Source organism: Schistocerca cancellata, chromosome 3, assembly GCF_023864275.1.
Source record: "Schistocerca cancellata isolate TAMUIC-IGC-003103 chromosome 3, iqSchCanc2.1, whole genome shotgun sequence".
Classification (NCBI taxonomy): Eukaryota; Metazoa; Arthropoda; class Insecta; order Orthoptera; family Acrididae; genus Schistocerca; species Schistocerca cancellata.
The window spans coordinates 171,572,405-171,593,988 of NC_064628.1; the positions used below are offsets into that span (position 1 = coordinate 171,572,405).

General features: G+C 41.0%; 1 pseudogene; it reads left to right on the forward strand.

The window, feature by feature from the left end:
* The first annotated feature begins 412 nt into the window (after positions 1–412).
* On the forward strand, positions 413–530 carry LOC126177490 (5S ribosomal RNA; annotated as a pseudogene).
* Positions 531–21,584: the final 21,054 nt, after the last annotated feature.

The window sequence follows — 21,584 nt, forward strand, 5'->3', positions numbered from 1 at the left end:
ACCACCAAAGCTATTTAAGGCAGCGAGCTGTGTTAAAGCTGTGTCTCTTCAAAAGGTCAGCGTCATATACCACTTCCGAATTTAAGCGTGTTATCCCCTTAGTAAAAGAATACTCCAGGAACGATTTATACAGAATTTTGGATACCATACTCTTAATAAATACATATAAGCCACTCACTTCTAAAGAGCAAGGTATCCACTGATATAGCACATTAACCTCAAACCACTCTCTGAGGTTGCAACAGATTTATGTTGTAGCTCAGGTCTATATTGAAGACAGTCTTATTGCATAAAATTTCTAGTTTTACACATTTTCTCACTAATTCTCTGATCGTAGTCTGGAGGGACGCAAAGAGAAAAAAACCTAAAGGGGAACATGATTAAAATTTAGGAACAGTTCAACCTGAGTGGGGGCAACGGCCTTGGCGCAGTGGATACACTGGTTCCCGTCAGATCACCGAAGTTAAGCGCTGTCGGGCGTGGCCAGCACTTGGTTGGGTGACCATCCCGGCCGCCATGTGCTGTTGCCATTTTTCGGGGCGCACTCAGCCTCGTGATGTAAATTGAGGAGCTACTCGACCGAACAGTAGCGGCTCCGGTCAAAGAAAACCATCGTAACGACCGGGAGAGCGGTGTCCTGACGACACGCTCCTCCTATCTGCATCCTCATTTGAGGATGACACGGCGGTCGGATGGTCCCGATGAGCCACTTGTGGCCTGAAGACGGAGTACTTTTCAACCTGAGTGAAAAAGGCGAGGTGAACTCTCAGCATTTTGTCCCTCAGGGGCTCACATACTATTTGTTAACTAAGACTTCAGGAATTCAAATGGTGACATGTTTCGGTTTTACTCCTCCTGTTACTTTTTTTTCGCTTTTTACTTTTCTAGCGCTCTTTCCAACAGCGGTTATCATTTGATGAGACATAACTGCCACCATTTTGTTATCCACCAACTGAATGGCATGAAACTTATGGGCGGAAACAGAGGTGCTTGAAATGTTGGTGAAATCAGCTCGACGGAACAGAACATTTATAAGCAGATTACATAAAGAAACTGAATAAGGTTCCAACAAGCGCTAGTCTTGTAGACTTCTACCGAGCGAGGTGGCGCAGTGGTTAGCACACTGGACTCGCATTCGGGAGGACGACGGTTCAATCCCGTCTCCGGCCATCCTGATTTAGGTTTTCCGTGATTTCCCTAAATCGTTTCAGGCAAATGCCGAGATGGTTCCTTTCAAAGGGCACGGCCGATTTCCTTCCCAATCCTTCCCTAACCCGAGCCTGCGCTCCGTCTCTAATGACCTCGTTGTCGACGGGACGTTAAACACTAACCACCACCCCCCCAGTCTTGTAGACTGTATGTAAGACAGATGGCCCAAAGTCCAAATTCACAGGGTTATATGGATTACCCTTGATTTGAAACTCGTTTTTTAATTCTCTTAGGAATGTCTTATTGGCATTAGGAACGTCCATGGGCAACTGAACAACTTGTTTCTTCAGATTTACCTTATATTGTGATGCAATTGTCTGAAATACTTCAAACAAATCTTTTGCAGCACTTTTCTGCCAAAATACTGAAGTGAGACACCTGCTTGAAACGTAAATCAACGTACTATCCCAAAAATGCAGAAACAGAGCGATCTTCTTATTTGGCTAACCTTATTTAAGCTCTCATCAAACCCAAGAAGACCATGAGACAGGCAGGAGCAGTATCCTGTAGTTGTTCAATGATAAACTGCCCTAGTCAGAAAAGAAAGCTATAATTTACTTTTGACTTTTGAAGCTGCAATATGGAAGCAATTTCATTGTTTGGAAAAATATCCGGTGAGAGAGTAACAAGGTTGCCAGTGTCCCGAAAAGATTGGTGTCTCACAGTAGACAGAAACGGATCTTTTCCTTTGTCACGCCATCCCTCTGAATGTAATCTAACATCGTTGGCCTTCGCACAGACGTTTCCGCAGAAGGTGCCTGATACGATTGCCTCGGGATCGCACCAGGTTACTGGGACGCTCCATGACTGCGTGAAGCACTCCCTACCTGCGCTGCAACGGACTAAAAATTTACAGAGGCTAATTAGAGGTGCTACTTTCCTTCGCTGAAATTCGTAATTTTATTTTCCAGTGCACTTACCAAGTCGAGATCACCATTCGCACCTACATCTACAATTCGTGATTACTCTGCAATTCACAATCAAGTGCCTGGCAGAGGGTTCATCGAACCACATTCAAGCTGTTTCTCTGCCGTTTCACTCTCGAAGAGCGCGCGATAAATTGAGCAGTTAAATTTCTCTGTGCGAATCTCCTTATATTTTACTATGGTTATTATTTCTGCCTGTGTTGCTGGGTGCCAAAAACATTTTCGAATCCGCGGGGCAAAGTCTGTGATTGAAATCCTGCTGCAACTAAAAGCGCCTGTGTTTTAATGCTTACCACCACGATTCGCTTATCATATCCCTCGCACTTTGTCTCGTATTTCGCGATCATGCAAAACAAGCTACTCTTCTTTGAACTTTTTCGATGCCTTCCGTCAATCCTACCTGATGCGGATGCCATCCTGCCGGAAGTGGACAATCAAGCGTAGTGTTGGCAATCTCTGAAGTAGACTTGTTGCATCTTCTAAATGTTCTGGCAATAAATCGTTCTGTCAATAAATCGCTGTCTTTGGTTCGCTTTCCCTACAACATTGTCTCTGTGATCGTTCCACCTTAAGATATTCGCAACTGTAACCTCTAAGTATGTAGTTGAATTCGCAGCTTTTAGACTTGTGCGTCTTATAGTGTAACTGAAATTTAGTGAGTTTTGTTTAGCAATCATGTGGATGATTTCAAATTTTTCGTTATTTAAAGTCAATTACTACTTTTCACACCCTACAGATATCATGACTAAATCATTCTGAAGTTGGTTTGGATCATCCGTTAACTTTACAAGACGGTAATTGGCAGCATCATCTTCAAACAATTTAAGGGGCTGCTCAGATTGTCCTCTAAACCGTTTATGCAGTTCAGAACAGCGAAAGTCCTATAAAACTTTCTTGGGGAAGGCCAAATATTGCTTCGGCTTTACTCGATGACTTTCCGTGAGTTACTACGAACTGTGATCTTTCTGACAGGAAATCATGAATCCAGCCACACGATACTCCGTAGGCACGCAATTTGATTAGAAGTCGCTTTTGAGGTGTTGGAACAGGTTTTGATATATCAAAATAAGAAGTTTGTTTCACAAAAAACACAAACAAAATACGTAAACATGTTCATGTAACCTTCCCATTTCATGTATGGAAACTGTGAGACATATGACCTGATCTACTGCGCTGGCATGCAAGAACTCTGTCCATGAAATTCACTATGACTGTGCGACAAGTTTCCACATCCGTTTCGCTGTTCACTCGTCGAATTTCCTCAAAGTCATGGATGTTTTGGGGTTTATTGGAATACACCACTGACTTACGATGACCTGACAGAAAACAGTCACAAGGAGTTAAGTTACTTGAGTTGAGGTACGTGAACTTTGTGGTCATTGATGAGCAGCATTGCGCGAAATGAGGCGATCCGAGGACCGCTCATGGAGCAACTGATTTGTTTCGCGAGAAGTACAGCAGGTGGCACCATTCTGCTGAGACCACACTTGTGTTATGTCCATTCCATCCAAATGAGGCCACGAAAACTCTGTTATCAAACGTCACTCCATACCAAACTGTCACTCCTTGTGAATGCGTTACCATTTCTTGGATCATGCAAGATTTTAAGACCCACAGATACGGCAGCCGTGCTTATTCACAAAAACTATTTAAATGGAAATGTGCTTCACTGAAGATGATTTTTTTTTTTGTTGAAGTCGTCCTCACGTAACTCACTCAACAAACTGTCGCCTTTTCTGGTAATCCGTCAATTTCAGCTACTCTGTCAAGTGAATTTTATGGGGGCGGTAATGGAGATCATACTCTGTACTGAAGAACTGCTTAAGCCCAATCGTTGCGAACGGTGACGAACTGATTTCACACGCTGTCAAGAACCACCGCAATGTTCTGTTCTTCGGCCAGAACGACGACGACAAGGATTTTTAACGTTTACTGTTGAACGCATCTCAAAGAGCGTTTTCATAAGCCTGCGAACTGTTTATTCTTTCAGTGCCTCGTTACGCCCTAGAATCGCGCGAAGTCGCCTGCCGCTTAACTTTCTCCTGCCGCTTGCTGCATAAATTTCCCCATTCTGATAAAACGTTTTCACGATTAGCATGCATTGCGCACAAGTGAACTGCTCCAGGCTTAGATATCGAATTCGAGAAATTCAAACGGTCTGAATATTCCTGGAAACAGAAACGAATGAAAACTATGTCACCAACCGACAAATTTACCAGCCGTTCCAAAACCGGTGCGCGTTATGGATCAACCTTTACAATATTAATTGCTTGGTATACATCCAGAAAGATGTAATATATAGAAACCTATCATGCCCGAGCACACCTAGTTCAAAATGTAGAGATTCGAATAGGCTGTGAACTCGCCTAAAAGGACGCTCTTTGTCATCACACTGTGCTTGTAAACTAAGCGATACTTACATCTGAAATGCTGGTTTCCTTGCGAGAGCCAGGCTTAACTAAACTATTCCACCTTATGTCCAAAACATACGACATCCTGTGATTTCAAGAATAATCTGAAAATTCCAATTCCGAAGAAATCAGGTGTTGACAGATTTTAGTATTAAAGAACTATCGGTTCAATAAGTCGTGGTTCCAGTATACTAACCTTACAGAAGATTGGAAAAACTGCTAGGAGCCGACCGCGGGGAAAACAGTTTGGGTTCAGGAGAAGTGTTGCAACACGCGATGCAATACTGACCCTACAACTTATCTGACAACATAGAATAAGGAGAGGCAAACCTACGTTCATAGCATTCGTAGATTTAGAGAAAGCTTTTGACAGTGTTTACTGGAAAACACTCTTTAAATCTGTGATGGTAGCAGGGGTAAAATACGGGAAGAGAGAGCTTATTAATAATTTTTACAGAAACCAGATGGCACTTGTGAGGGTCGAAGGGCATAAAACGGAAATAGTGTCTGAGAAGGGAGTGAATGAGGCTTGTAAACTATCATGAATGTTATTAAATATGCACATTGAGCAGACTGTGGAGAAAAGCAAGGAGAAATACGGAAAGGGAATTAAAGTTCATGGAGATGAGACGAGGTTGGTTGGTTGGTTTGGTGGAAGAGACCAAATAACGAGGTCATCGGTCCCATTGGGTTAGGTAAGAATGGAGAAGGATGTGGGCCGTGCTGTTTCAGAGGAACCATCCCAGCATTTGCCTGAAGCGATGTAGGGAAATCACGGAAAAACTAAATCAGGATGGCTGGACGTGGGTTTGAACCGCCGTCCTCCCGCATGCGAGTCCAGGACGAGGTTGTAATACTGTCAGTCGGCGAAGGATTTCGAAATGCCGTTGAACGGAAAGGACAGCTTCTTGAAAGTGGGGATATAAAAAGCTTTAGGGAATGTAGTTGACTGATATCAGGCGATGCTGATGGAATTAGATTAGGAAACGAGACACTAAAAGTAGCAGTCGAGCTTTGCTATTCGGCCAGTAAACTGACTGATGATGGTCAAAGTAGAGAGGAAATAAAATACAGACTGGAAATGGCAAGAAAAGCGTTTCTGAGAAAGAGAAATTAGTTAACACTGAATGCAGATTTTAATTTAATTGTGTCAGGAGATGTTTTGTGAAGGTATTTGTTTGGAGTGTAACTTCGTATGAAAGTGAAATTTGGATGGCAAGCAGTGCAGAAAGAAAAGCATAGAAGCTGTTCAAATGTGGTACCATAGAAGAACGGTGAAGAATAGTTGGGTGTATTGCGTACCTAATGAGGATATACTTCATAGAATTGAGGATACAAGAGCTTTGTGGCAGAACTTCACTAAAAGAAGGAATCTGTTGATAGGACACATTCTGAGACATCGTCAGGCTAGTGGTGGAGGGAAGTATGGGTGTGGGGAGCCCGTCCAGGTAGGGCGCGGCTTAACGCACTGCTTCCCGAGTGGGAAGGCGTGCCGGTTCCCAGCACAAATCTGCCCGGCGGATTAGTGTCGAGGTCCGGTGTGCCGGCCAGTATGTGGATCCATCTACCTCGGCGAATGAGGGCTGGTTCCCCTTATTCCGTCTCAATTACACTGTGTCGGCGATTGCTGCGCAAACACCGTTTCCATGTATGCGTACACCATAATTACTGCACCACCCAAACATTTGGGGTTACACACGTCTGGTATGAGACGTTCCCGAGGGGTTCCACTGGTGGCCGAACCGCACAATAACCTGGGTTCGGTGTGGGGCGGTTGTGGGGTTTGTGGACAGCTGCGGCCTGTTGTTGGGTTGTGATCCACTGAGGGCTGTGGCGGGATGAAGCCTCTCCGTCCGGTGGGGGCTAAAAACAGCAGAGGGTTGAAGTAGTTATTTAGAGATCAAGAGTCTTTCATAGGATAGAGTAACGTAAAGAGCAGCTTCATACTAGTCTTCGAACTGAAGATAACAAAAATAACAAATATAAACGGCAACACTGTTGATATGTCCCTGCCGCTCGAAAACGTACAAAACCACGACACAACAGCAAATCAAGGAAGCACGACCAGGCTGCGAAAGAAGGCTGCACGCCTGGTTTGCTGTTGTGCCGTGGTTTTGTGCGTTTGTGATCGTCAGGGAACTCTCAGGAGTGTGGCGTCCATTTGCTGTTGTTGTCTTCAATTGGAAGCCTGGATTCATGGAGCTCTCCACGTTATTCTATCCTGTGCAAGCCTCTTCGTTTCTAAACAACTACTGCGACAAACATCCATTTACACGTGTTTCCTGTACTCGAAAAACGTCCACTTAGAAAAAGTAATGAATTAATGTGCTGATAAACCTCTTACATTGTTTGATTTTCAAACAGCTGAGCAGAGCTGAACGGACTCAAACATTTCGCTCTTTACCTATTCTGATCAACACTAAACTGACACACAATATTTTTAGCGCAACTAAATCTGACTTTCAAAAACCCCTACAAAAAAATGGCCCCGACTAACATTAACCTTGTGAAACGTATGTTTCACAAATCACTTACCTCACAAAAATCTTCGTTACTCAAACTACTGCAATACAGCGAGCGCCACTACTGCCAGCTAAATAAAAGTTTCAAACTACTGAAGGCACTAATTACTGATAGGCATAGTTAGCAAATGAAAGATTTTGATAGACAACAAACAATGTATTTACCTCAATAGTGTTCAAAAGTGATAACATATATATCAGTCCATGATATCCAATATTACAAATTTACTCTTTCTGATGGACACACGTCCAGATCGTCCGCTCTCAAAATTCCTCCATCTCTCTCCCCACATCCACCACTGCTGGCGGCCCACCTCCAACTGCGCAACGCTACGCGCTGTTAACAGCCAACTGCCCAACGTTACAATAGCGATTATTACAACAATGCCACCCAGCCACAGACTGCACACAGCACAGCCAGTGATTTTCATACAGAGCGCTATGTGGCGTTACCAATATAAAAACCTAAACAGCCTACTTACATAGCCCCCATGCTCCCCACAAAAAATTTTACAAATTGTTTTGAGCAGTGGCCAATACAGATTTGAAAAAATTTTCATAATTATAATTACAAAAACAAATAAATCAAATGCACGCACTTATTGATACTTCTTCTTCTTCTTCTTCGCGGATGGATCACTTAGGACCACGCGTAATCAACATTTGTTGGCCTTCCTTTTCGCCCAGTATTCCTTCATAAACAACGAATGGGCTAGCTTTCGTTGCGTAGACCATGTATGTCGGTTAGTTTTTCTCTCTTCTTCCTCAAAACCCCGTGTGTTTGTGATTTTTCTGATTTCATTTCTATCATATAGATTTGGAGCCCCTAATTCTCTTAGGTATTTTTCCGTCTGTTTGTACCAGTTCGGTCTTGTAGTTTTGTTCTTTAAAAATGTATGGATTTTGTGCGTTAACCTGTTTGAGTCCATTCTTTCTAAGTGCCCCATGAATTGGATTCTTCTCATGCGCATTGTGTCTATTATTTTGAAGACATTTTTATATATTTCTGCATTGGGTTTTGGATAATGTACCCCATCTTTAGTTCTTGGCCCTAGGATTTTCCTCATTATCTTACGTTCTTTCACTTCTAATTCCTCTTTTAGTGTTCTGTGTTGAAGGTTTAGTGTCTCAGATGCGTAGAGAGCTTCGGGTCTAATTACTGTTGTGTAGTGTCGTATTTTGCAGTTCCACGAGAGACTCTTTTTGTTGTAAATGTTTTTTGTTAACTGAAACGCCATTCCCATTTTCTGGACTCATGATCTGACAGATTTCTTTTCATTACAATTTTCTGCAATCCATTCACCTAAATATTTAAATTCTTTTACTCGAGAGATGTAGTTATTACCAATTTTGAGATCAGAAGGTGCATCTTTGACGTCAGTCATAAATTTTGTTTTTTCAAATGAAATTTGTAATCCTATTTCAACTGCCTGTTCTTGTAATAATTCTAGCTGTTTCTGTGCGTCGGTAATGTCTTGTGCGATCAGTGCCATGTCATCAGCAAATGCTGAACAGTGTAATTCTATGCCCTTATGTCTTGGTTCCAGTCTGTGTGCTGGTGCACCTGCTTTTTTCCATTCTCTAACAACTTTTTCTAGAGCACACTTGAAGAGCACTGGGGACAGTACATACCCTTGTCGTACTCCAGTGTCTATTTCAAATTCTGTGCTCAATTCTCCCATAAATTTTACTTTGGATTTGGTCTCCGTGAGTGTTTCTTTTATGATGTTTGTTGTATTTTGATCTAGTCCAAATTCTGCTAATACTTCAAAAAGGGATTCTCGGTCTATACTGTCATATGCTTTTTTAAAGTCGACAAACGTGAGGACATAACTTTTGTGTCAAGTACTATGTACATATTTCACTGAGTTTTTCAAGTTAAGGATTTGTTCTACGCAAGATCGACCTTTTCTGAACCCACCTTGGTATTCGCCTAATTTTGAATCCAGCTGAGGTTCTGCGCGGTTTAGTAGGGCTTTAGACAGAATTTAGTATGTTATTGACAATAAAGAGATTCCACGATAGTTGTTGGGGTCTGTTATACTTCCTTTTTTGTACAGAGGATGTATGATTGCAGTCTTCCAATCTGTGGGGATTTTTTCTGTTTTCCAGATTTCATGTATAATTTCTTTGAGTTTTGCAATAAGATTTTCTCCTGCATTTTTCCATAGTTCTGCGATGATTTGGTCTTCTCCTGATGCTTTGTTATTTTTCAGTGACTGAATTATCTCTTTAATCTCTTGTAAACTTGGTGGCTTTGAGTCTGGGTTTCGTTGTGTACGATGGAACTCAAATTTTTCTGCAGGCTTTTCACAATTCAGTAATTTAGAAAAGTATTTTGCAAGAATTTCACAGTTTTCGGTGTTGGTATGAGCAATTTCCCCATGGTCATTTCTGAACTGGAGTGATGGAGGAGAGTACTTAAATTTAGAAAAGTATTTTGCAAGAATTTCACAGTTTTCGGTGTTGGTATGAGCAATTTCCCCATGGTCATTTTTGAACTGGAGTGATGGAGGAGAGTACTTTGTTAATTTTTGTTTGAATACTCTGTAGAAATTTCGGGAATTGTTTTTCTTGAAATCATTTTCTATGTCTTGCAATTTTTTGTCTTCGTGTTGTTTACGGACTGTTCGTATTGCTTTTGTGACTGTTTTCCTGGTATCTTTGAGATCTTCCAGGGTCTTTTGATTTTTGTTGCACAACAAATTTTGCCACGCCTGTTGTCTGAGATTTATCAGTTGGTCACACTCATCTGTCCACCATGGGTGTTTACGTGTTCTTGTTTGCGGTGCTACAGTTTCAGCTGCATTTAAAAGTCCTGCTTGCAGTTGTTGCCAATTTTGTGGTTTTAAATTTTGCGTTTCTTTTGTAAATTGTTCATTGCCATTTATCTTTTGTACATCATATTTACGGTGTGGAGATTTCTTAGTGAATTTTCTTTTTTCTGGAATGACATCTAGGGAGAATTTTGTTGGGTAATGGTCGGAATCTAGATCTAGTCCATTAAGGACTTTAAGTTTCATGATTTCTACTTTATTTACGCTGGAGATCATTACATGATCCAACTGATATTCACCTAGTAATGGATTAGGTGAGATCCAAGTTTTCGTTTTCGAGGCTCTTTTTTTGAAAAATGTTGATTTGAAAAATAGGTCATGGTTTTTGCAGATTTCAATGAGTCGCAAGCCATTCCAGTTGGTATGTGTATGCCCTGACCATTTACCTACCCAATATCGATATTTCTTTTCTTTACCGATTTGTGCATTGAAATCGCCCATAAGGATTTTGGCATGGTTATTTGGGATTTTTTTGGAGAATATTATCTAATTGGTTCCAGAATTCTTCTACTTCATTTATTTTGTTTTTGTTAGTGATGTTAGTTGGTGCATGTCTGTTGATTAGGGTGTATATCTTATTAGCTGATTTTATTGTCATCGTGGAGAGCCGACCCGAGTAAGATCTGAACGTTGCGACTGAATCAAGTATTGATGTATCTACTATAAATCCAGTTCCAAATTGAGGACAATTTGCCATGGCTCGTTTTCCAGGTTTTCCTTTGTATATCCTGTATCCTTCCGAATCAAAAGGATTTTCATCTGTATATCGTGATTCCTGAAATGCAATAATTTTGATTTTACGTTCTCTGGATTTGTCCAGGATGGTTTTTAGTTTTCCCATTTTTAAGAGAGAATGTACATTAAATGTCATTAGCCAAATTCTAGATTTTGGTTTGATTTTGTTATTAAGGGGTTTTGAGGTACTCCGATTTACCTCCATGCACACTTCTGTGGTCTCCACAGAATCCGAATAGACCACTTGCGGTTTTTCAACCGTGGGATTTGACCCACTGGGGTAATTTGTCTTTGAAGGTGCTGTATCCATGTTGATTTAATTGGACTGGGTTTGTGACTGAAATTGAGATTTCAGTCTGGTTAAGCTCAGAGTTCCACTTCTGAGTTTTGTAGATCAGCCGCCACTAACATGTGGAACAGACGCTGTAGGGCTACCACCTGTGGAACCATCGTGCCCTTTGTCCAAATAACCTTGGACGACAGCTTTTATAGTATCCCAAAAAGCAAGGCTGCCTCTTCCGCTAGTTCCGCCGTACCGATGTTCTTCATCTCCGCCTTCACTGCCGTTGAGGTCTTCACCGTGTCCCTGGCAAGGGGCCCTCATGAGGTACTATCACCCGGACCAGGTGAACCAAGGTTTTTTTATGAGGTGTTACTCCTCCCCCTCCTCCTTTTTGAACCGGGCTTGGGACCGGCTATGGCGGAGTTACTTATTGATACAATGTTGATCAAAAGCTAAAATTTTCTCACAGCCCATAAAGACAGTCCTGATCGTTCATCATAAGAGTAATTAGAGTTTTTTTCATAAAGTCTCATTAGTAAAAGAAATTCCACACAGAAGTAGTGGATTTCCATGCAGTCTTGAAGAAGTAGTGTTGTCCTTCCAACGGAAAGACCGTGCTGATTCTTGACATGCAGATAGGTAATGGACCGCAACAGAGCAAACGCACAGCAGAGTCAGTCGAAGTTTTGAAGAATAATGGTAGGTAGGTCATCACAGAGCAGACCCACTGTAGTCCTAGTAGAGATTATGGTATTGGTGGGCCACCAGAGGTGCAGACCCACTGCAGTCCTTGTAGAAATAATGGTATTGGTGGGCCATCAAAGATGCAGACCCAGTTCAGTCCTTGAAGAAATAATGGTATTGGTGGGCCATCAAAGGTGCAGATCCACTTCAGTCCTTGTAGAGATGACTAGCAGCCATCTGTTGCGACTGTGCAGGTGCACAATCACCATAGAAGAGTCTTGTGGACAATGTAGCAAGTCCATGAAATACCACTTGTCCACTCAAAAAAAATTTTTTTGAAATGTCCTTAGAACCAGCAATGCTGTTATCCAGTCCCTTGCTGAATTATTAACACACGTGCAAACACTATCAGTCCCTACTTCTCACATATTGTCCATATACTATGATCAACAGAAACGTGTGCAGTGAAGTGTAACTTACAAGATACTTAATTTGATGAACTGGTGTCAATTACAATTTTATAACATAAGAATACAATAACAAAGGTACAAAATACATAATTAAAGAACATAACAACACAGATAATATTTGTAGTAATAGAGGCTTTACAAAAGAATAGAAATAAACACATACATCAGTGTTACAGGAATTATGACATCAGTAAATATATAAAATAATGAGAATAGTTTTCGAAACATTAATTTCACACATGTGCATTGAAACAGAACAGAATAAATAATGTCTGAACATATCTACAAAGTAAATAACATATTATTAGAAAAATTCTACAACGTAACTCTCGTTAGCTAAACATATAAAGACAGGAAAAACACAAATACACAGGGTACACAAACACATAGGGGGATAACACAGGAGGAAAGGACAGGGTTTGTTTTCAGTGTAACATTTGGTACTGAAGTCCAACCCAAAACTTCATTCCATAGATCTTTCGTCTTATTTCAACATTTGTTTCCGCCAAAAAAATCCTATCCAAGCATGCTTTCTGTATTTATATGTTCACATATTTCTTACCTCAATATTTATTTTCCATTATCTTACCTCATCATTTATTTCCAAGAAAATCCTACCTAAATCTGTTGTCCCTAAACCCTACCTTTTTGTTCATATCCTCTTTCAAAATTCTTTTTTTTTTGGCCAAACCATTTTCTTATAGCTTCTCAATGCATTTCTTCCAATTCCTCACAACACGTTCTCACATATAGCCTACCCCATCTTAAGCTAACTTAAATCTACTGAGCTCAGATGCTAAACTAAGGGACAAGGCAATGCAGCAGCACATAACAATTAACACAAACAGCAATGACAAAAAAATGCAAATTGGCAAAGTTAGCAGCAATAAATATAAATTATCAAAGCAAATGCAACATTATCGCTAACATGAGCCAATGTGCAGCAACAAGAAAAATAAATCAGTAGTAAAATCGGCTTAACAGAGTAATACAAAGTGAAATGTAATAGCACTATTCCTGGCAAGCAGCAGCAGCAAATGCAATAACTTACACCTAAACATGACAAAGCTCAAGCAGAAAAAATATTACACTAAGGATGGCCATGTCTAATACCTATGTCACATCTTAACACTAGAGATGCATCATGAGAACTTACTCTAGAAGGCAAATTACCAAATTGTAAAAAAATTATTTATGCAATTCCTGTGAAGGGAAATGTCTATTTATGTTATCTTGTTTTCTTGGAAGTAGATCATAAAATTATTATTTACCGGATCTGTAAGCATAAAATAACTATATTAGTACATCTATTAAATTTTATTTTAACCAATGCTGCAGTGCAGTTAGAAACTAGATATTAAACAAAATGAGCAAATATATACAAAGCAATGTGTGAAACGTCATTCACTAGGCAAATGGCGTCTCCAAAGTCGGTAAAAAATCTCTCAATTAGAAAGACAATAGATGTAAAAATGTTTCTCATCATTTCATTAGGCAATTTAGTAAATATCATAAATTAAGAGCTCCACAGTGTAATAATATGTTTTCAAGTTTGGGCGTGTCATATTTACGATGCTTTCTACAAAGAAATGTCAATAGTGAGGATAATGGCCTCTTTTCTTCTCCACCTGTGCCTCTGAAAGGCACACACTAATGGCTTTTTTCCAGGCGACTGTCGCGCAGCTGGGTGCTTACAGTGATCTACCTTCCTTAACCGAAATATTTACGACATGAGTTTCCGCTACAGTGACAGTTTGATACAAATAAAATTTCACAGGTCGAAATATTTGCATTACAAATCTGTAGAAACAAAATCCTATAAATATAACAGCGTCCAAAAAATTTTCGCCAGCATTGTGATACATTCATGCATTTACACACATTTCATAACTCTTAAAGTACGATTCTTGGTTTCCGACATCCTTTTTCACAAGTCAGAGTTCCTAACCACTACTCAATATTCCTTACCTTACTACACATATACATATTCGTCAACACTTCTTCAATATTTCATCATAATAAATAAGTAGCATAATCAAATTCCTCCTATAGCATCAGCTTATTGATCATAAACATACTTCAACAGCATAATACACATCGTCGTCGTAAAAATAACACCGTAACACCCCAGTCAACTCTCAAAAACGTCGTAGCTTTCTGCAATAATTTCAAAACCTAAAAAAATTCTCTGCTCATTGCAATAGTGTGATCTACCTCAAACGTACTTTAAAAATCATGATCCCATACCAAATACATCATTCAAAGCTCTCATAGTATCGGAATGGTTCCGAAAAAATATGAACAGTTCACACAGTAAAGACAAAATACAATTTCATAAGTGTGAGGTTATCCAGCTGTGTAATTATGTAAACATGTCACTGATGTAGTAAAAAGAAACGTTTGTCTCTCTCAGTTAAATGATCAGATAGCTGTGTAATTCAGTGTTAGAGAAATATGGTACCGATGTGTAAAATTGTATAAGCAAATACGATATTAGGCAGGGCTCCTTGTGTTTGCCACACACACATGGTACACAAAGTAAGCGTGTACCCCCCTGAGGATTAATGTACTTATACCCTCAGGTGTTACAGATTACAGCAATGGAATGAAATGTAACACGGAAAACTTTCTTTGTAATTCAAAAATCTTGAAAAAGAAATGGTTTAAGTACAAAATTAATCACTTAAATGTGTGTCCTGTAGCGCTAAATGTGCGTCTTGCTGTAAGATAATTCTGTGGAAGTGTCGTAATTATCGTCCTCTGTAAGCAAAGTTCTACTGAAGTCGATGTACTTACCTACCTTACGTACCTTACCGTGATCAAGAAAGTACTATAATGTAACATATTGTTGTGCTACGGAAAAGGCTGTCTCATTGTAGCTATACCACAAAAGTTACTACTAAAACATGTTTTACTTTCCAGAATAATACAGAAAAACTGTGCAGATATAGAACATATACACCGCAAAAGCATCAATGTAAATTGTGTCACATATTATTAGTGTCGTGATATAATCGTGCAGCTATCAAAGAAACCAAATGCTAAGTCATCTTTAATCTCACCGAATGTACTTCAAGTAAAGAGTATTTTTTCAAGTACATCAAAATGTGGCATTAAAATCTCATTAGCAGTATATGTTCTAAGTATGTAAGCCTTATAGTCGTTACGTAATCGTGCAACTAACAAGCAAGAATGTACAAATAACAACACTGTGTCGTCTGTTCACTATAACAATGCATTCGTAATTTCTGTTTAAATAAGTTCTCTTGGTTCTTGACTGGATATTTAACTTCAAACATTGTTGCATGGTAACAGTTTCTTAAGTCTGACAAAGCATACTAGAAATGTGAAGTGAAAAGTTTTATGGCAAAGACAAAGTTAAAAAGCAGATTATCTTTCGATAAACGGTTTTACATGTGAAATGTGGTGTAAACCTGTACTCTTCCTAGTACGCAGAGTTTCAACTTCAACGCAATTATCATGTGGTATACGTCGGATTCTGTAAGGTCCATTGTAATCTAGAAAGAATTTGTGACTGAAGTGTTTCTTCTTATGTGACAATGAATGAGCTTTAATGAGAACTTTCTGACCAATATATAATTTCTTTGCATTTGCTTTACCGTGTAGTTTTCTCCTTTTGTCTGCTGCAGATTTTATATTTTTAATAGCCAAATCAATTATGTCTTTGTGTTGAAGTTTACGTGTATTCGGGAAAGGTACAAGCTATCTGATTCTGTTCGGTGGTTCTTCATTCTTCAGTACAAGAGTAGGTGGTAAAGCAGTGGAGTCATGAGGCATTTCATTCAGCACATTTTGAAATAAGTGTAAATATCTGTCCCAATGCTGATGCTTACTGTGACAAAGTCTGCAAAGCTTATTAATTTCTTTCGTAATCCGTTCAGATGGGTTACAATGTGGTGAGTACAATGAAATAAAAACAGGTTTGATTTTATGATTCCGCAGCATGCATGACCAAACAGCAGATCTGAATTGCGGTCCGTTATCTGAAATGACTTCAGCAACGTGGACAACTTCACGTAAGAAATTTTTAACAAAGGCGTTGGATACAGACCGTCCAGTGGCTTTACGTAACGGAGTGAAAGCAACCAATTTTGAAGTAAGTTCAACAGCGACTAGAACGTACGAAAGTCCATTCGATGTTCTGACAAGGGGTTCGAAGAGACCAACAGCAGCAAATTCTTTTAATTTAGAAGGAATGATAGGAAACAACGGAGCACGATGTGAGATAATAGATGGTTTCGCCTTTTGACAAAGTTTACAAATAGACAAGACTCTTGGAATTCTCTTTTTCATATTGTTAAAATAACAAGTCGTTCGAAGAATATGGTAACATTTTCGTGGACCAAAATGTGCGTAGCTGAAATGAATGTACCAAATGAACTTATTAACAAAATCGTCTGGAATGCAAATTACCCATAGTTTGTGATCAACCGTGCAGCATTTGAAGAGTATGTTGTTTCTAACCAGATAATAATGCCGAATCTGAGTGTTTGTCTTTTCATGCCATTTACTTTTGATGTCTTTCCAAATCGGATCTTTATCTTGTTCATGAGCAATGTCCTTTAAAGAAGTGGTGATGAAGTTCTCAAAGGCAACTTTCTGAATGTAAAGAATACTGAAATTTTTCTCGAGGTTGCCTTCTGTGTTACTTTTCTCAAGCCCAGCCGGTGCGCGTGACAGTGCGTCCGCAACAATGTTCTCCTTGCCGGAAATGTAGACTATTGTGAAGTGGAATTCTTGCAAAAACAATGCCCAACGTTTTAACCTGTCATGATTTAATTTTGAAGACATAAGAAATTGTAATGCACGATGATCACCGTATACTCTTACGTGCTTACCAGAAAGAAAGAAACGGAATTTGTTAAATGCCCAAACGATAGCTAAAGCTTCTAATTCAGTAACGGAATAATTTTTTTCAGATTTTGTTAGCACTCGGCTAGCAAAAGCAATGGTTTTCTGAACAGTAGTGTCATTTTCTGTGGCTTCTTGAAATAAATGGGCACCAAGACCGACTTTAGAAGAATCCGTGCTAAGGCAGAAATCTTGTGACAGATCTGGATGAGCTAGTATTGGCGCGTTAAGTAGCGATTCTTTCAAAGAATTGAATTCCAACTGTGCTTGTTCGTCCCAGTTCCAAATAGTATTTTTTCCAGTGAGAGAACAAAGTTTTGGTGTAATTAGAATTTGCATATTCAGAAAACGATGGTAAAAATTTACGAGACCTAGAAAACTGCGGACTTGTTTTTTTGTGGATGGAACTGGAATGGCTCTGATTGCTTCTAACTTTTCAGGATTCAGCTGAATGCCTTCAGAAGAAATAATACACTCCTGGAAATTGAAATAAGAACACCGTGAATTCATTGTCCCAGGAAGGGGAAACTTTATTGACACATTCCTGGGGTCAGATACATCACACGATCACACTGACAGAACCACAGGCACATAGACACAGCCAACAGAGCATGCACAATGTCGGCACTAGTACAGTGTATATCCACCTTTCGCAGCAATGCAGGCTGCTATTCTCCCATGGAGACGATCGTAGAGATGCTGGATGTAGTCCTGTGGAACGGCTTGCCATGCCATTTCCACCTGGCGCCTCAGTTGGACCAGCGTTCGTGCTGGACGTGCAGACTGCGTGAGACGACGCTTCATCCAGTCCCAAACATGCTCAATGGGGGACAGATCCGGAGATCTTGCTGGCCAGGGTAGTTGACTTACACCTTCTAGAGCACGTTGGGTGGCACGGGATACATGCGGACGTGCATTGTCCTGTTGGAACAGCAAGTTCCCTTGCCGGTCTAGGAATGGTAGAACGATGGGTTCGATGACGGTTTGGATGTACCGTGCACTATTCAGTGTCCCCTCGACGATTACCAGTTATGTACGGCCAGTGTAGGAGATCGCTCCCCACACCATGATGCCGGGTGTTGGCTCTGTGTGCCTCGGTCGTATGCAGTCCTGATTGTGGCGCTCACCTGCACGGCGCCAAACACGCATACGACCATCATTAGCACCAAGGCAGAAGCGACTCTCATCGCTGAAGACGACACGTCTCCATTCGTCCCTCCATTCACGCCTGTCGCGACACCACTGGAGGCGGGCTGCACGATGTTGGGGCGTGAGCGGAAGACGGCCTAACGGTGTGCGGGACCGTAGCCCAGCTTCATGGAGACGGTTGCGAATGGTCCTCGCCGGTACCCCAGGAGCAACAGTGTCCCTAATTTGCTGGGAAGTGGCGGTGCGGTCCCCTACGGCACTGCGTAGGATCCTACGGTCTTGGCGTGCATCCGTGCGTCGCTGCGGTCCGGTCCCAGGTCGACGGGCACGTGCACCTGCCGCCGACCACTGGCAACAACATCGATGTACTGTGGAGACCTCACGCCCCACGTGTTGAGCAATTCGGCGGTACGTCCACCCGGCCTCCCGCATGCCCACTATACGCCCTCGCTCAAAGTCCGTCAACTGCACATACGGTTCACGTCCACGCTGTCGGGGCATGCTACCAGTGTTAAAGACTGCGATGGAGCTCCGTATGCCACGGCAAACTGGCTGACACTGACGGCGGCGGTGCACAAATGCTGCGCAGCTAGCGCCATTCGACGGCCAACGCCGCGGTTCCTGGTGTGTCCGCTGTGCCGTGCGTGTGATCATTGCTTGTACAGCCCTCTCGCAGTGTTCGGAGCAAGTATGGTGGGCCGGACACACCGGTGTCAATGTGTTCTTTTTTCCATTTCCAGGAGTGTATGTCCCAAAACCTTCACCTTTGTCCTACCGAATTCAGACTTTTCCAAGTTAACTGTAATTCCAGATTCTGCAGAAATATGTAACACGCTGTTGAGGATGCGATTTTGTTGTTCCCATGAGGCTTCTGCTATCAGAATATAGTCCACATATAAGGTGATGTGACGTTTTAAGAACTCAGGTGATATGGAATTTAGCCCGCGAATGAATACTGCCGAAGAAATGTTCAAACCAAGAGGAAGTTTCCGAAACTGATAACAAACGCCGAAACAAAGGAAAGCTGTGTATTTTCTACATTCTGGATGAAGTTCGATGTGATAAAAGCTGATCAATAGAAGACAACACTTTTACACCATTAAAATTCTGAAGAAGTTCTTCCAACGTTTGCTGCCTGTCTGTTTCAGGAATGATGATAGTATTGATTTGTCTAGAATCTAAGACAAGCCTGATCGATCCATTTTTCTTCTCAACAACATGTAATGGATTGTTGTATGAGCTTACTGCAGGCTCAATAATGCCCTTGTCAAGCATAGATTGTATTTCTGTTCTAACACGGTCCCTATAATGTGCTGGAATTACGTATGGTCTAACACAAAATTTAGTATGCTCACGAACACGAAATTGATATTGAAATCCCTTGACTGTTCCTGTTTTGTGAGTAAAAACTGTGGAATATGCTTATAAAATCTCAAGAAGGTCTTGCCTATCAGTGTCATTACAATTCTCAATTGTTTGAATTTTATTCTGAATTAACTGACTAGTATCAAATGCGCCGTCGATATCATCCCTGTCAGTACTTGCAGAGTGATTGTTAGTGTCTAGTTCCGTCGAAAATTCCGAACTGTTGTCTAACAGGAGGTAGAGCCGATTAATTTCTTCGTCATGGTTTGAGAGCCAACCTTCAAATTTCAAAGCTATTGACTTACCTTCTTTCTCTAAACTTATTTCAGCATCGTGAAAGTTTAATATTGCTTTGTATTCATTCAAAAAGTCTACTCCAAATATAATTTCCGTCGACAGTAATGGAACAATAAGAAAGTTCATAGAGAAGCTGTGGCTTTGACAAAAGAATTCTAAGTTGGTTTGTTGGCATACATCTACACTTTTTCCAAAGATTGCACCTTGTAATTTAATCTTACGTAACAGAAGTGTGGGGCAATCGTTCGATTTGTTGCATTTGCTAAAGGCTGTTTCACTAATTACTGAAATGGGACTGCCAGAGTCAAGTACTGCCGTAAATTTTACGTCATTTACTGTAATGTGAATCACAGGATATGCAATGTTGTTATGTTTTACGTCGTGTTCCTGGAGTAAGATGTCCCTAATGTCTTCCATTTTTTACGTAATTACTAGCTACGGCAGCTGCGTCGTCATCTCACAAGCTAGATAGCCGCGTGGGGTAGAGGTGCAGTCTAGGTCGCCTTGCCACAGTTCGCCCCCCCCATCCCCCGTCGGAGGATCGAGTCCTCCCTCGGGCATGGATGTGTGTTGTCCTTAGCGTAAGTCAGTTTAAGTTAGATTAAGTAGAGTGTAAGCCTAGAGACCGATGACCTCGACATCTTGGTCCCATACGAAGTTACCACAAATTTCCAAATTTTCACCAGCTAGCCGGCTGGTGTGGCCGTGCCGTTCTAGGCGGTTCAGTCTGGAACCGCGTGACCGCTACGGTCACAGGTTCAAATCCTGCCACGGGCATGGATGTGTGTGTTGTCCTTAGGTTAGTTAGATTTAAGTAGTTCTAAGTTCTAGGGGACTGATGACCTCAGAAGTTAAGTCCCATAGTGCTCAGAGCCATTTGAACCATTTTTTTTTCACCAGATAGACAGCGTAATTTAAAAGCAAATTGTGATTTTCTACTGTATACATCCTCAGATTTACATATACACTATTGTTAAGCTTTCACTTTATGCTGGAGCATTTTGTTACTCTAAATTGCTCTGTGTAATTTGCGTCTGCAGAGGCCGAGCGGATACTACAACACACAAAATATTAGATATCTTTATTAAAAATTCAACGAAATATAATATTTAATTTGGAAGCAATCCACATTCACAGGAAAGTCACTAAATATATGTTGCGGTCATTGAACGGTGAAACTTTTCACTTGCTTCGATACGGATTGATAATCAAATCTCAGTGTACAATTGATTATAAGCTTTGACAGACGATCTGGCTTCTAATACAGCTGGCACTGCTACATCTGAAGTAAGACGATGCTGTCTACATAAGCGACGGTTAACGAGTGGGCTGCGCGGCGCTGCGCTCTGACGTATGCAGGTATCCAACAGCGGTGCAATGTGGAACCTCTTGAGCGCATGTCTTCGGCAACGTCTCTCATTGGTTGTTGTGTCAGGCAGCAACTCTCTCTACTTGTGGTTTCGTCGTGAGGCACCATCTTTGACATAGGACCTCGTTCTTTCTTTCCAGAAAGCACACACACTCTAATTTTGTTTTTGCAATACGTAGCTGCAGTCAACCAAAACAGATACAGCTCATCACCTCTTTCGTGCGACGCCCATTGTCGACGGAAAGTGTCAGTTACCAAATTAGTCTAGTGCGATATTAGTTTTCTCGATTTGAATTAACAGGGACTGCAAAACACGAAGAATAATCGGTACTCCAGCAGCGAAAGCAACGCCCTTGTCTGCACTGAGTGCTGCTGCCATGCAGCAGCGTGGCTCAGTCACAATTGGAATACTGGTTATTCTCCATGTTTTGCTGTCCCTGTTCATTCATACTGAG